Raw genomic sequence first — 16,527 nt, 5'->3', positions numbered from 1 at the left:
ATGTTTTCACTTTAAAACTTAGCTTCTATCTCACAATTGGTGTTCTCCCATAAGTCATCCCTATGAAAAGGACCACGGGAAAGAATCTTTCCCATAAAACGCTAAATACTGAAGTAACTGTACTGCACTAGGAATTTCCATAAAACCACTTGTCCTTGCACCTTAAGATCTGTTGATATTAGGTAGGACACATATGAAGAGTCAGTCTGTGGAGAGAATAGAAATCAAGCACAGTCTGAAAAGTTCTGCTTTAATCAAGTACAGACATTTTCCCAAGTTTTTTGGTCTGTTTTATCGTTTCAAGGACGATAAGAGAAAGTTTGATCTCCAGTTTGACAGATTATCAGTTTCACCTGATAGATGATCAGTTTCACTTCCTCCTCCATGGAGGCATACTATTGCAAGCACCCATAATCATTTACTTGCATGGTACTTTTTCCTTTCTGCCTATTAATGGCCAGTGTAGTGTAGAGACAGAGCTCGGACTGTAAGGAGGACAGAGCTGAGTTGAAATCCCTGCTGTTACTTATACTGGCCTTGTGACCATGGGATGCTGCATCACTGCTCTGAGACTCAGTTTTCTCTCCATAAAATAAAGGTAATACTAATACTCTGTACTAATAAAGGTAATGGGTATATTGCAATATTGTCATTAAGATTAAATAAGAACATTTGTGAGGGATCTTGCCCAATGCTCACTAATTGTTAGTTTATCTCCTCTCCCCGCCACCCCTTCTCTAGGACATAGACTGGTGAAGTCTGGAACTGATTTATACTATGTATCCTGCCTCCTGACATGTCTGCTGATGAATTGGACATCCAGGCAGTGCCTTATAAATGTTTCTTGAATAGAAGTGGATTCTCATACTTTGCTTTGTTATTGAAGATCTTACCATCTTAAACTACTATAAAGATAAACCAAAAGGTATTCTCTGAGACGTGAAAACAGGTTTTGTAAATTCAAAAGCAAAAGAAACCACTCATAATACTAGTGTGCTATACCAAAAGTAGGCACTCAAATACCTGCTGAAAAATGATGATACACAAGTACATGGACTGCATTAAAGAGATATAGTCATGAGATTTTGCTCTGCTCTTGCGGGAGACGATTTGACCCACAATATTATCAAACCTGTGGAATAACAAGGTGCTTTCCCATAAGGTTTTATTACCTACTGTTAACTTCTGGAATTCTCATCATGACTCATTGGTCAAATTTATACACCGCTTAACTGCTCAGGAAAGAATCTTTATGTTTATCCTTCCTGTCAAAACTGGTCTCACATTTTAATATCTTTTTAACCGTACGGAGTACTACATGCTGAAAAGTTTATGAAAATGTCATTCAGGAAATCACCAAGATTACATGGACAAATTTGGAGTCATCCAGGCAAAGGAGTTTTGAACAGAAGAGAAAATTAAAGAATCATCTTTGGGGGATAAAAGTGGAAAGAGATTAGAACCTAGCAGTTATTTAAGGACAAGAAGAAAAGAAATAGAGCCAGAGTTATTGAGAATGTTTAAAAAAATCACTAGCTGTGGGGCACATGAACAGAGGAGCTAAGATGTCAATAAAAATAAAATGGGATTTGCAAAATACCAAAAGGGTGTATAAAAAGAAACCAATTAAATAGAATATTCTTTGTTCTTCTGTATCTATTCTGGCTCTAAGGGATAAGAGTTACAGATTTGTTTCCTTCTCTTTGCTTTTCTAGCTCTATAAGACATAGAAGAAGTAGTTATGCTGACTCAGAATTAAATTTTTATTAGTAACATTTAAAACTTGAATTTTTCCCATGAAATATAACTGCTGCCTAATCTGGCTATCATAGCATATATGATTTTCTAGAATATCCATATGACAGTAAAGCAAATTGTCACACAAGTGTTCTGATTATATTGATAGACTTACAGAATTTTTACAGCCCATGCTGTACAACATCCTTGATAAGTTACCCATCTGGCCATAAAAGTCAAAAGCTGTTTGCAAGAGTGATTTTACTTATCAATAATCAAATATCATTCAATCAGTTTTTAAGGATCAATATGCTCTTAGGGATATTTACATATACAGAAACAAAAAACATAATCTCCATTATAGCCTGGCAATAATTCTAACTATTCCTTACCTATCTATAAGTCATTGAATAGGTTATATCTGAACAGCTGTGAAATCCTGTCCTCTCCATCATTTTAAAACTGACTATACATTGTTTCTTTAACGAATCCCTCCTGGCTTGGACAATAACTAGATATCTAAAAGGAAGAGAGGGCCTAGGAAAGAGGAAATTATAGCTTTATCCACCAACAACTTTGCCTAGATATAGTGGTTTTTCCAGAGCAGTAAAATTCCATATATGCCAAAGACAGCCACTCAATATTTGCTAATGGGACTATTAGCTAATGGGACAATATTTGCTATTCTTCAGAATAACTCTGATGTGTCGTCACCAGTTTTCATCTAAAATGATAACAGCTGACCCTTATGGAGTGTGTACTATGTGTCAGGCACTGTTGTAATATTTGCATGTCATGGGGCACCTGGGTGGTTCAGTCGGTTAAGCATTGGACTCTTGTTTTCAGCTCAGGTCATGGTCTCAGGGTCGTGAGATGGAGCCCCGCATAAGTGTAAGGCTCCGTGCTCAGTGGGGAGTCTACTTGAGATTCTCTCTCTCCCTCTCCCTTTGCCATCCCCATCTAAAATAAATAAAATCTTAAAAATAAAATACTTTGCATGTCATTAAATCATCCAATCCTTGCAACAACTTCATTACATAGATTATTACTACCCTCATTCTGCAGATGCAGTAAGTGAGACAGAATGGTTAAGTAGCTTACCCAAGGGCACAGAGCCAGGTTCTAACCCAGGCAGTCCGACTCCAAAGTTACACTTGTAACACCATGCTCCCAGGCAGACTCCTGGGATATCCAATACCATAGATTCTTAGAAACCAGTTTAGTATAAGCTACTCATTACTCTTTAAAACAAAACAAAACAAAACAAAAAAGAAACACCTCTTAACGAACAGCAAGTTAGCTAGATGGGACATCTTCCTAAGATAGTCCCATAAAGAAAGAACTGTGAGGGGATGGGAAGGGCAAGGCCTTTATCATTAACTCCCCAATAACACAGACCCAAATCGTTTCCGAAGTCTGTGAATATTTTACCCTAGAGAAGCATAACCAAACTTCCATGTTTCTTTAAGTCAATCCATGATTCAGCATAATAGAGAATGTACCAAATCTCAGTGTCCTGAAAACATATAAAATAAATTATAAACACAAAAAGAGGAAAACCCCACCAACTGTGTAAGCAATACAAGAAACACTTTAGTTGAACAGGCCAGAGTTAACCAAAGTCAGGTTAGAGTTAACTCAAGTTGGTTAATCAACACCTGTAAAATTTTTTTAAATAAAGAATCATTGATATAAAAGAGTAAATATCTATCTATCTATCTGCTCTTTTCAGCCAGGCATTTAACCAGTGTTACATCAATTTTTCTCAACAAGTTCACCAAGGGTTTAAAGAAAGAACTCAGGCAGGATAATAGAATTTATTTCCAAATCTAGTCATTTTTGAAGAATTGCATCTCACCTATAGGTTCTTTTTCATTTATGCTCTCTTCTTATAACAGATAACATCTTTTTATAAAATAATTACAAGCAGTTTTCTGACAATAATGATCTTGAATGATCTTGAAACTCTAAATTATGGTTTTAGTCTTGTTCACAGCCATCTTTGGAGTGAATAATTCTGCATTATTATACAAGAAGGAAGAACAATTGCCCCACAGAAACCAAATAACACCATGCTGGCCCTGATTTTGGCTTGCTGTCAGATTAGACTCAATAGTAATGTAAAGAAAATCAATCGTTTGAGCAAAAAACTCTACTAGACTCCCTCTGCCTGCAGAATGAAGTCAAACTACTTATACCAGTCTTCATAGAGTACAATGATTCCTCTTTCACTTTTAATTCCCATCACTCTCTTCCTTGTTACCTTCATGCCAATCTAAGGAAACTATAATTTTCTACACTCACCCTGCTTTTTCTCATTTCCCTCCTTTTTTTCATGCTGTGCCTTCCATTTCAAATATTTTCCCTCAACTCTCTCTTCAAAGCTCAACTCAAATACAATTTCTTATACACACACGTTTCTCTTAGCTATTTGTATGTGTGGTGGTTACTTTTACATGTCAACTTGGCTAAGCCATGGTACCCAATTTTAGGTCACACACCAGTCTAGATGTTACTGTGAAGGTATTTTTTAGTTGAGATTAACATCTAAATCAGTAGACTTTGAGTAAAGCAGACTACCCGCCATAATGTAGGTGGCTCTCGTCCATCAGTTGAGGCCTTAAAAGAAAAGACTGAGGTCTTCCAACTCAAGAGTACAACATCAGGTGCTCCTGGGTCTCCAGCCTGCTGAACTGCCCTGCAGATTTCAGACCTGCCGGTCCCCATAATTATGTGAGCCAATTCCATAAATCGCCCTCTATCAATAAATAGATAGATATACGCATACATCAAAAGAAACAGACCAGAAACACAAATATATATACAGATACATATATGCACATAAATACAAATATGTATATACACAGATGTGTATACACAAGAACATACACAGACATATATATCCTATTGGTTCTGTTTCTATAGAGAACTTTAATTAATACAGTATGATGTCTGATTTCCCTACTGGAAGGTAAGCCCCTCAAAAACTATCATCTTTCTATTCCTCAAAGAACAATGTTTTAAAAATTGACTGTGTTTAAAAAATACTAATTGAATGATTGGTCAATAAATGAATAAATATTTGGTCAATTCCACCTATGAAATAACTCAATTTAATTTTGTATTCTCTCTTTCCTTTGGCAGCACTGTAGTTCATACTCCTTCATCTACACTAGTTGAGATTCTTCATGGATGTCTCTGCTTCCAGACTTTTCCAATCCTTGCCCAAATGTATCTTTCACATTGCCACTTAGCTTTCTCTCCAAATCATAAACACACACACACACGCACACACACTTCAGAGTCTTGCAATAAAATGTGTAATGGCTTTCCATTGCCTAGAACCCCTTTACAGCTCTCATGAATCCCCACTTAGCCTTCATGGCAAGTATGATCTTACAATCTCTCATAAAAATGCTCTTAATAGGTTGCTTGTTTAAAAACAAGTTTTCTGTGTATATTATTTATAACTGTCAAAGGTAACTGAAGAAAAAGTGGTTTAAAAGTTTTAAGCTATTTCCATTTCACAGGGAGTGACCTTTATTATATGGTCCCAAGAGGCCTGGGCATTTGGGCTGCATGCTTTACCATTTTGGGGCCTCGGTCTGTCTGTCAACAACTTACCTATCTTTAAAGTTCAGAGGTTACCTCCTCTGTGAAAGCTTCCTTTCCTTCCTCAATCAGGTAGTTGCTCCTCCATCTCTCATATATATTTTCCATGTATTTGGGGGGATGTTTGTCTACCTCACTGGGAGTTCCTCCCAGACTTTATTCTTATCTCATCTACCTTATATACTCAGCCATCTAGCTCATTGCCCAGATAATTCCCTACCCTCTCCCTAAAGTACATTTTATATTTTCATAGGCATGCATGAATGTGTGGAAGTCAGTAGCAATGCATAAATTGGTGGCTTTGCTTTGGAAATTTTTTCTCAAAACCAGAAATAAAAATTAGGCAACATGAAGAAGGATCTGATGCTGCTCACTGATGAACAATTGCTTTTTTTTCCTTTTCATCTGAGCATGCTGACACGGTATAGACCCAGCTGGTAATTCTGAAATTATAACCTCTGGTTTTCTCATGCTTCTTCCTGCAAAAATTCTGAGTGTTGCCTGTTCTGCATCTCCAAAGACTAACTGCTATTAGTCCTATACAAAGTTCAAAGTGTTGTTTGTGGTGTCATCCAGCCAGTAGCCATGAGTTTGCCAGGTTCAATGGTAAATATCACCATTTGTTAAAAGTGCTACTATTGAATTCTGTTGTGAATGCCTAACTTTTAAGATGGCTGACCACAAACAAAGCAAGAACAAAGCTGAAATCTTTTGATAAGTCGAGTTGCCATTATAATTCCGTTCATAGACTTTAAGGTACAGCCGATGTCATCGTTCTCACCAAAGAGGCAATTGCTTCCTCTCGACACCTTCACAGATCTGCATGAGTCCATAGATTATCACTGCCCTCAGAACTCTTTATCATGTTTTAAATCTGTTGAAGTATGAAAAAATGAAGTGTGCATCACAAAACAGGATCATAAAAATGAACTTGGCAAGAGCTGTCTTTGATGGAAGATTCTGAATCATGCCCTAGACAAATCAAAAAGAAGATTGGAAAGTCAGCTGAGACATCTGTACACAAATGCTAAATACAGCAGCAGGGTGTTAAGCGCAAGAAGACGTGTCTGCTCAGGTAAGGGCAGACAAAGCCCTGACACAACATAGAGCCAAACTCTTGAGAAAATTGTTGTCCAGTAATGTCTGTGTAACTTAATCCACATTTGAACACATATACAGATTATATGGATATTATATATACTAAAGGTAAACAACTGCTTTTAAAATTCCACTTACGATGAGCCCTCTTAACCACCTTCTACTTTACCTACTTACTAAATACTTGCACCTTTCTTTTCTTTTGTAAAACATACTGACTGCCCATCACACGTTAATGCTTCTCACCTGCCTCCTCTACTTTTCCTTTCATCCACAACTGCTTACCAATTCTCTCTATTCACAAAATTGCATGTGTCACTAGACTTTGTTATAACCAACATTTTATTAAACATTATGTAAGAGGTTGCTCTCTCAATTTTTCTTAGAGCCAAGAAAAATCAATGGAATCACTAAAAAAAAGAATCCTATTATTTGATGTCTGGTTGAGACCATTGCAGCAGTAAAAAAAATAAAATTCAGTGGTTACATTGATTCCAAAAAAAAAAAAAAAAAAAAGCCAAACAAAACATGTAGTGCTGCCAAGCTGCAGAGAGGGTGGGGATATGCCTCTGCACTTCCTTTGTGCCCTTCCAGTCAAGGTGCTGTAATGCTAGAGTATTAAATCTGCTCCAATGCCCTATCTTTTCCGTCATATTCCAGGCTTGTTGAGCTGTTCATGACTAATACTAATGAGAGACATGCCTTTTCAATTGTTACCTCAAAAATATGCAAAAACTGCTCTGATGTGCTCTCTAGCCTGGCCTAATTTCCCATCAAAGAAATAGAACTTCAACTACTTGACTGACTTTTCATATTGACTCTTGAGAAATCAGAGATGCTTCATGCCTCTGCAATACTCAAAGAAATAAAATAGCTCACACTTGGTCATATTTGATGTCTGGATTCACAGCCCTTTCATTTTTAACATAATTCATTACTTTGCTTTCTATTTTATTTCTTCTGGTCTTCATTCAGAGACCAGGATTTCTATCTTTCTAACCTCAAAAATTTACTAACTATGAAAATTCCAAATATATCAAAGTGTGTAATTAATGATAACTTCATTTATTGGGGTGTATGTGCATGTGTGTGTGTGTGTGTGTATGTGTGTGTTATGTTTCGGTTTGGTTCAATTTGAATTTTGGTGGGTGCCATTTTGACAACTTGGGAATTGATTTGTGGGGTTTTTCAATGAAATGATTTCTGTGTAATTATACATATAAAAAAATTAAAAACACCTCAGAATAATAATCATAGATTCTGTTATTTCTGAAATGGGAGGAATTTGCTATTCTTATATTTGGGAAAAAGTGACTAAGAGGAACTTTGGTGAGTATACATGACAAAACTGAACATGGCCTTCCCTCCATCCCCTCAGGTGCACACAATAATAGATAATAAAAAAGGAACACAGAGTAAGGCTAAAAATGCTAATAACCTGTCACTGCTAATCCAGCAGAGCAGCTAGGGAAAGAACTGTGCTAAACAGTTTAAAAGGCCCAACTTCTTGTGTTGCCTATCACATAAAGGACAAAAAAATAGCCAGCAACATGGAAATTGGGATAAGAAAGCCAAAAGGAACTGAAGTTCAACCAAGAAAATGGGCACTGACAAAACCATGGTGATAAAACTATTGAGGGCATGTTTAAGACTGACATCACTTATTTATTCTTTTAAAACACATTTAGGGATTACCCTGTTACGTGTAGAAACTACAAGTAAGGCAAACTCTGCCTTCAAAGAGTTCACGGTCTATGAGGGAAGGAGAGGCAGAAACCCAATCCCAGGAGCAGAGGGCTACAATATAATAGAGAGATACATTCAGGCATGGGCACGAGAGAAAGTTCAGTTGTTCTCCCTCCTGCTGAGGAATGTTTTTTCACGTGTTCTTTTTGGAGATAAGTGCGATGGACTGAATTGTGCCTCCCTAAAATTCGTATTGTTGAAGCCCTAATGCCCAATGTGATGGTATTTGGAAACAGGGCCTTTGGAAGGTAATTAGGGTTGGATGAGGTCATGAGGGTGGGGCCCTTATGATGAGATTAGTGCCCCTATGAGAAGAGATACCAGAGCTCACTCTTTCTCTCTCTTTCCCTACTTTATGGGGACAAGCAAGAAGGCAGCCATCTATAAGGTAGGAAGAAAGCTCTCACCAGAAACCAGCCATGCTGGCACCTTGACCTTGGACTTGCAGCCACCAGAACCATAAGAAAATAAATTTCTATTGTTTAAACCACCCAGTCATGGTATTTTGTTATAGGCAGCCAGAGCTTGCCAAAACAGTGAGCATTCTTTAAAAATTAGAAACAAAAACACTGGAAGGAGCTAGAAAAGAATATTCTGAAGAGTGAGTAGAAACCATGATCAACCTAGTATACAAAGAAATACTGTATAGTGAAGAAAGGGGAAACTCTGTATTATAAAGAAGAACTTCAGACTCCATAAGAGAAACCATCTAATGTCCATAGGCACTAAGATGGTTCAGGAGAGAGAGAAGGACTTCACATTAGTTGGCTACTTCCCACCAATAAACATGAGCCTGCCTCAACTAGAATACTGGAGAAATGCAAACCAGTGCTGCTACTCGGAAAATAGTATGGAGGTTCCTCACAAAGTTAAAAATAGAGCTACCCTATGACCTAGCAATTGCACTATTAGGTATTTATCCAAAGGATACAAACATAGTGATTCAAAGGGACACCTGAAGCCCAATGATTATAGCAGCAATGTCCACAATAGCTAAAAGATGGAAAGAGCCTGGATGTCCATAGACAGATGAATGGATAAAGATGTGGTAATACACACACACACACACACACACACACAATATGGAATATTACTCAGCCAAAAAAGAATGAAATCTTGCCATTTGCAACCACATGGATGGAACTAGAGGGTATTATGCTAAGCAAAATAAGTCAGTCAGAGAAAGACAAATACCATATGATTTCATTCATGTGTGGAACTTAGAAACAAAACATGAATATAGATAGGGGAAGGGAAGGAAAAATAAAATAAGATGAAATTGAGAGGGAGGTAAACCATAAGAGATGCTGAACTCTAAGAAACAAACTGAGGGTTGCTGGAGGGGAGGGGGGTGGGGGGAGGGATAACTGGGTGATGGGCATTAAGGAGGGCACTTGATGTAATGAACACTGGGTGTTATATGCAACTGATGAATCACTAAATTAAATTCTACCTCTGAAACTAATGATAACAACAACAAAAAAAAAAAAAAAAAAAAAAACCAGAATACTGGAGAAAATCAAAACGTATGCTATCTTCCCAGAGGGAGGATGTAAGAACCAAACCTGCCATAGCCAAAGCCACCACGCTGTGCCCTCCAGGAGTACAGCCTCTAGACTCCCGCAGGCACGACCTTCCCCAACCCTGGCCACATAATCATCAGACTCACTGGTCACTGCCTACCCACACCTACTGATGTGGAGAAAGAGGAAATCCTGAAAACCAGCAAGCTTCTCTAGACACTTTAAAGCTCAAAGTAGGACAGAAGACTCCTAAGCACAAGTAGTGGTTTTATCACTTCTGTCACTTGATGACCATGACCACAGGGAAAAAGAAACATGGCAGGAAGAGAACAACGGTCTACATACGTGACATGAAAGGAAAAAAGTTTAGCTTCCTGGGCTTTGGTCTTTAAAACAATAACACATTCCAGCTAAAAGACTAGGTACATCTTACATAAATTGAAAGAGTATATTTGTCCAAAGACCCTGTGACCTAATCAAAGATTTTAATGTGATGGAGGAGAAACAAACACTGGGAAGCTATAATAGAATAATATTGAGGTTATCAAGCATGTGATGTAAAGCATCAAAATGCAAGTATTATCTAGTATATCTCACATGAAAACTAATTAAGAAAATGTGTTGGCTCATACTTGCCCTACACAGAACCACTACAAAGCAAACAGCTCTCTCCTTAATGTTAGAATGTACAGCCACCCCCAGGAAGACAAATTCAGAACTCAAACTCCCCAGATGGGAGTTCTGAGAAGCAGGTCTGTAATCACAACTCTGGTAGACGTCCCATGCCACCTAAATCATGTGAGTCACCAATGAGTACAAATAGGGAGAGTTAAAACACAGAATGATGAATTCAGTGCAATTAAATTCTAGTTTATTTAAAGAACCTAAATGTTTTCTCCATGGAAATGGTAGCAGGGCACAGGAAAGACACTCTGCCAGAAACTCCAAATGTAGTACAATCTCAAGTATCAGCATCTAGTGATAAAAGGTGTCTCTTAAAGCTTACTATTTGGTACGTATGCATTCAAAATATGAAGACAAATATAATCCTAAGATGAAATAAATTTGTTGTGATTAAACATAATAATGATACCATATCTAGAGAATGCAGTTGAAATAGAATAATATAAACATTTCATTATAACTTAAAATGGTTCACTACTGTTTTCAGAATTCCTCACTTTAAATCTAATGTGAAGGTGCTGTACATGAAGACAATTTTTGTAGTTAAATTTAAAGGCATCTTATGGGGTACCTGGTTGGCTCAGTCAGTAGAGCATGTGACTCTTGCTCTCAGGTTTGTGAGTTTGAGCCCCACATTGGGCATAGAGATTACTTTAAAAAATAAATAGAGGCATTTTAAATAACACCAAAAAGATGCTAAATTTAAGAAGTAAAATATTAAGAAAGGAAAATTAATTAAAGTGCAACATGATGACATGTCTATTTCAGGTAAGTAATGGGGAAAAAAATCTGAAAATGATGGTATCATTTTAAGTCTGCCAGATAAAAGTAGAAGATGCCATTGTTTATCTGCAAAATGACCCAATCTCAAACACATTCATGCAAGCAGGTGGGAAGAATATTATGTAATTCATTTAATCTCGGTAACTGCATAATTTAGATATAATTATCATCAGCATTTTACAGCTGAGGAAACCAATGATCAGGGAGGTAAAATTTATGCCAACAATAAAAAAGAAAGAAGGGAAGAAAGGAAGGAAGGAAGGAAGGAAGGAAGGAAGGAAGGAAGGAAGGAGAAAGAAAGAAAGAAAGAAAGAAAGAAGAAAGAAAGAAAGAAAGAAAGAAAGAAAGAAAGAAAGAAAGAAAGAAAGAAAGAAAGAAAGAAGAGAGGAAGAAGGGAAGGGAAGGGAAGGGAAGAATGAATCCATGGAGCAAAGCAGTTAGGATTTGTACTCAGACAATTCAGATCCAAGGTCTGTACTCCTAACTACTACACTAAAATGACAAGAAATATAGAGCCTAGTAAGTAACAAAATGGGACCATAAGGGTTATATCAGAAAACCCAGAGTTCACAGAAAAAAGGTGTCAAGAATAATGCCAGGAATCCATATAGTTTTTCCTTTTCAGAGAAATTACTACAGCCTATACTATACCCATGCATGGTATACCACAGAGTACTTATCTGGGTCTAGAAACATGAAGTAGCAGAACCTGTGATTAATTGCCATAGCTTGAGAAGGATGTTTAAAACCATAAATCCGGATTCCAAAATCTGGAGGGTTTTCAAATAACCATCCTCAAGAATGTCTGTGTGCTGTCTCAAGGTTGTACATATCTACTCTGACGTCAACAGAGACTATACGGCAAGGCAACCTCCCATTTCGAACCTGCTGCTGAGGAGCAACTCCAGTAGACATTATGTTATTAAAACGCTAAGGGTAGAATTGGAAAAGCTCAGGAGCCTGATTCTTTGCTCTTCCAAATTCAAGGGGAAGAGTGAGCATCCACTGCCTGAGTGTCACCGTTGTACATGCATGTATTTTATTGCCAGCCTACTTAGCTTCCTTTACTTGCCTGTATCATCATCTTTTGTAAATTTCCTGTGGTCTGCAATACCCTCCCACTAACTTTCGTTTGGATCCTTACCTCTGGGAATTTGCTCCTGGCACTCCTCATCTAAACCTCTTCCTACTCATATTTGTTTATCCAATTCCAACCCAGCCCTCAAATATAGTTCGAAATTCCATCCCATCTTGAAGTCTTCTACAAGGATTCTGGAAATGATTTCTCCTTCCTATGGATTTAATCAAATTAGTAGTTGAGCACATGTGAATCTATAGTTCACATTTGACCTTTAATTATGTACCTCATAGAGTAGTTGTAAAAATTAAACTTGATAGTGAAAATAATTAATGTAAAATGTTCAGCACAGTTTGTGGCAGATTAAGTATTTGGTGTTAGCTATTGTGATTATTTCTGATTTTTTATTATTACATTATTTATCCTATTCTTAAACTACAATTTTTTTTAATTTCATTATATGTATTCTTTGTCTTTTCAATAAGGATAAAGGCAATATTATATCCAGTTTTCCCAAAATTTCCAAAACTCCTAACATTGTACTGAATGCAGAATGTATTGCCAGGAAATACTCAGATGGTTAAAAATGGGACACTAAAATTGTTAACAAATACTACCTTTTTATGCTCTGCAATTTCTGAACCATGTTCAGGTAGTAAAACAGGTGGGACTATTCTTATCAAAAGATTTACAGTGCAAAATAGTTGTTAAAATCTCTGTCAAGGCAATAAACTGTCATTCCAACAAATAACTAGGTGGTCTTGATCCTAAGATCTCATGTGAGTTGTAAATTCTAGGGAGAAGATGTTTTATAGCCAACCATCAATCTGCTGACATGTCTCCACATAAATTTCCGAAGGCTAGTGCTGGCTCACAAATTTCCTTGTCTGATGTAGTCCACAAGATTCTAAAACCCTAAGTAGGCAGACACATTGACAACGTACCTATTTGTGTTTTAGAAATATCATTTTGGAAGCAGCTTAGAGAAAATAAATTGTTTGTGAAGAGGTGAAAACAAGGAAAGCTCTGGAGACTCTTACAAGAGGCCAGAGGAGATACACTGAAGACTTGATCTTATGCAATGCAAGTGAGGACCCAGATGTCTGGAATGCCCCCTCTCTTGTGCCTTTCCAAATACTGCTTTCTCCACACTCAAGTCCCCCTACTTTATAAAGCATTTCAGGGGCACCTGGGTGGCTCAGTCGTTAGTCTGCCTTCAGCTCAGGTCATGATCCCAGGGTCCTGGGATCGAGCCCCGCATCGGGCTCCCTGCTCGGTGGGAGGTCTGCTTCTCCTCTCCCACTCCCCCTGCTTATATTCCCTCTCTCACTCTCTCTCTCTGTCAAATAAATAAATAAATAATCTTTAAAAATAAAATAAAATAAAGCATTTCAGAATCTGGATTCTATGAGTGTAGTGAATTCTACCATGGCTGAGGTCACATGTCCGCTATCACAGATCTCATATTTTTTCTCACAGCTTACAAATTAATTTATCATCCTTAGGGTTCATTGATATTACTCAAAGCACAATCCAGTACTCTGAGAATTTCTACTTGATCTTTTCTCTCTACATTTTCAACCCAGATTTCTCTTTACTTTTCACTTATTCTTTCCCAGAAGGTAAGATGAAATTAATTAATAAATAAACATACAAGGATAATATTCCACTCTGCTAGTAATCAAACAATTTAAGGTATCATTATTTAGCTGTTTAGCAAAAAAGTTAATTATTTTTCAAATAACAACCAATACTTCCAAAGGTGAAGTAAAACCGGTAAACTCATATCTACTGAAGACAGTGCAAACTGCTTAGAAAACAAGTCATAAAAAGCTATGAGGAACCTCATCCCTCTCCCCAAACAAGGGTCATGCCCTTTGACCTTGTAATCTCACCTGTGGAAAATTATCTTCAAGAGAGAATCAATATGAAGGAAAAACTTTGCTCACAGAATGTGCTCATTGCAACACTATTTAAAATAGGCAAAAATTGGGAGCAGTTTTAATGATTTCTTGATTACCTACTGTACAATAACATAGCACCTTGTGTTTTTCCTTTCTCAGCACCAATTCGTTTCTCACAACATCTAGTAATTTTTTGTAAGTAAATGGAATCAAGACAAAGGAAAAATAAAGCAAAAGCAGAAGTGAAGTTAGTGTACAAAATGCATGTGAACCCAATTACCCAAGGGTAATTGCTATTGCCCAAAATGACACGGCACAAAGATAGAATAATAGTAAAGTGATAGAACCCAGAGACATGCCCCAGATAGTCTGCTCCAGAGACTGAGTGTTTAACCATGTCTCTCTACTGCCTCCCATTGTTTGCCCTTCAAATTGTTCACAATTTAAAAATATGATAGCTCAGTGAGATTCTGAATGCCAAACAGAAATCCCCATAAACTGAAGTACAGATTTTAAAACTCTTCTAGAAAGTAATATTTACCAAGAGACTTATTGTTCTAGAAGTGACCATTCGCTTCTAAAAATCTACTACCTAAAACAAGTATGACATATTGAGGAATTATGGTGAATTTTTTAGGTGTAATATGGTAGAGTTGTAATTTTAAGACTCTTTATCTTTCAGATGTACATATTGTCATCTTATTGATGCCTGTAATTTGCTTCAAAACAACCTGGGGCATAGAGTGTGTAAATAAAACAGTATTGGCCATGAGTCTTTAATTATTGAAGCTAGATGATGAGTAGATGAAAATTTTACCGTTCTCTTCTCTTTTGTATCCACTTGACATTTTGCATGATAAAATGTCATCAAAGATACACATGATCTGTGTGCAAGGATGAGCGTTAGAGGGCTGTGTGAAATAGGCCTTATAGGTAGTAAATGAAATATTCAACAGTGGGGAAATCATTATAGTATATCTATATGTTCAAGTATATGTAACCACTAAGAATTCTTATTTTCAATTGCTAATGATTTAACAAAAATGTTCATAATAGAACATTAACTGAGAAAAGATTTGTATAAATATGAAAACCATGTGTAATACAGTTTTGTGGAGGAGGACCTTTTTCCACAGAAAAAATTTAGGAACATATCAAAATATCAACAATGGTTATCTCTATGTAGTCATAGGTGATATTTGTATGCTCTTCCAAAAAATTTTCTACATTTTCCAATATTTATACCATGACAGTGAACTATTTTTATATTCAGCAAAAAAATCAATGTTATTAAGGAATTTAAAGAGCAAAAGAGGGGTGCCTGGGTGGCTCAGTTGGTTGAGTGTCCAGCTCTTGGTTTCAGATCAGGTCATGCTTTCAGGCTTGTGAAATAGAATCCTCTGTTGGGCTCCGTGCTCAGTAGGGAGTCTGCTTCTTCTCTCCCTCTCCCTCTGCTCCTCCCCCCACTTGTGCTCTCTTTCTCTCTCTCTCTGAAATTAATTAATTATTTTTAAAAATGAGTAAAGAGCAAAAGAAACCTGACTGTGCAGGGAGTAAAAGAATCTCAGGACACGGGGCGCCTGGGTGGCTCAGTCATTAAGCGTCTGCCTTTGGCTCAGGTCATGATCCCAGGGTCCTGGGATCGAGCCCTGCATCGGGCTCCCTGCTCAGCGGGAAGCCTGCTTCTCCCTCTCCCACTCCCCCTGCTTGTGTTCCTGCTCTCGCTATCCCTCTCTGTGTGTCAAATAAATAAATAAAATCTTTAAAAAAAAAAAAAAGAATCTCAGGACACACTGTATTTTGGTGTCCTTACCATTAGAGCTCTAATGTTGGAGAGACTGGGGCACAGTCCCATTATCTCCCTAACTGACTGGGCTGGCAGCTACTCACCTGCTGGCACTCTGGAAGCAGGCCTCCTGGACCTGAATGGGACCTGCCTCACCAAATGTCCTTGGTCCACATGCTTTGCATATTGGAAAGATAAGGACAGTGGAGTAAATATAAAAAGAAAAATTATAAAAAGAAATCAATGACTGATAAAGTCATGAAAAATGGAGGTATATTATACATTATGTACAGATGTAAATAGTACTGTTTCTAGGTATCTCAATAAAATAGAAAAAAGTATTTGAAGTACACTAAAAAAAGGCAACCTGAGTAGAAGACTTAGTAAATGTCAAAGGAAAATGTGAATTTTCCATTAGTTTAAAAATTCTTGAAACAAAGGAAAATGAAAATGCAACATTCTGATACTTATAGGATGCAGCAAAAGCAGTTCTAAGTGGAATGTTTATAATAATAAACACCTACATTAATGAGGCTAATACAGGTATGAGCCCTCTGTGGCCGTGATTGTTTGTGC

The 16,527-nt window shown here is 37.2% G+C and overlaps 1 long non-coding RNA gene across 1 annotated transcript in view; it reads right to left on the bottom strand.

The window, feature by feature from the left end:
* Positions 1–4,666: 4,666 nt before the first annotated feature.
* The window catches only part of LOC116637621, a 26,572-nt gene continuing 14,711 nt past the window's right edge, over positions 4,667–16,527 (bottom strand). Inside the window, exon 5 of the long non-coding RNA XR_004300509.1 lies at positions 4,667–6,321. This is a non-coding gene — a long non-coding RNA (uncharacterized LOC116637621). The remainder of the gene's footprint in view (positions 6,322–16,527) is intronic.

This window comes from Phoca vitulina, unplaced genomic scaffold, assembly GCF_004348235.1.
Source record: "Phoca vitulina isolate PV1807 unplaced genomic scaffold, GSC_HSeal_1.0 scaffold14, whole genome shotgun sequence".
Classification (NCBI taxonomy): Eukaryota; Metazoa; Chordata; class Mammalia; order Carnivora; family Phocidae; genus Phoca; species Phoca vitulina.
The sequence above is the reverse complement of the archived record's forward strand: the minus strand, read 5'-3'. Positions and strand labels throughout refer to the sequence as shown.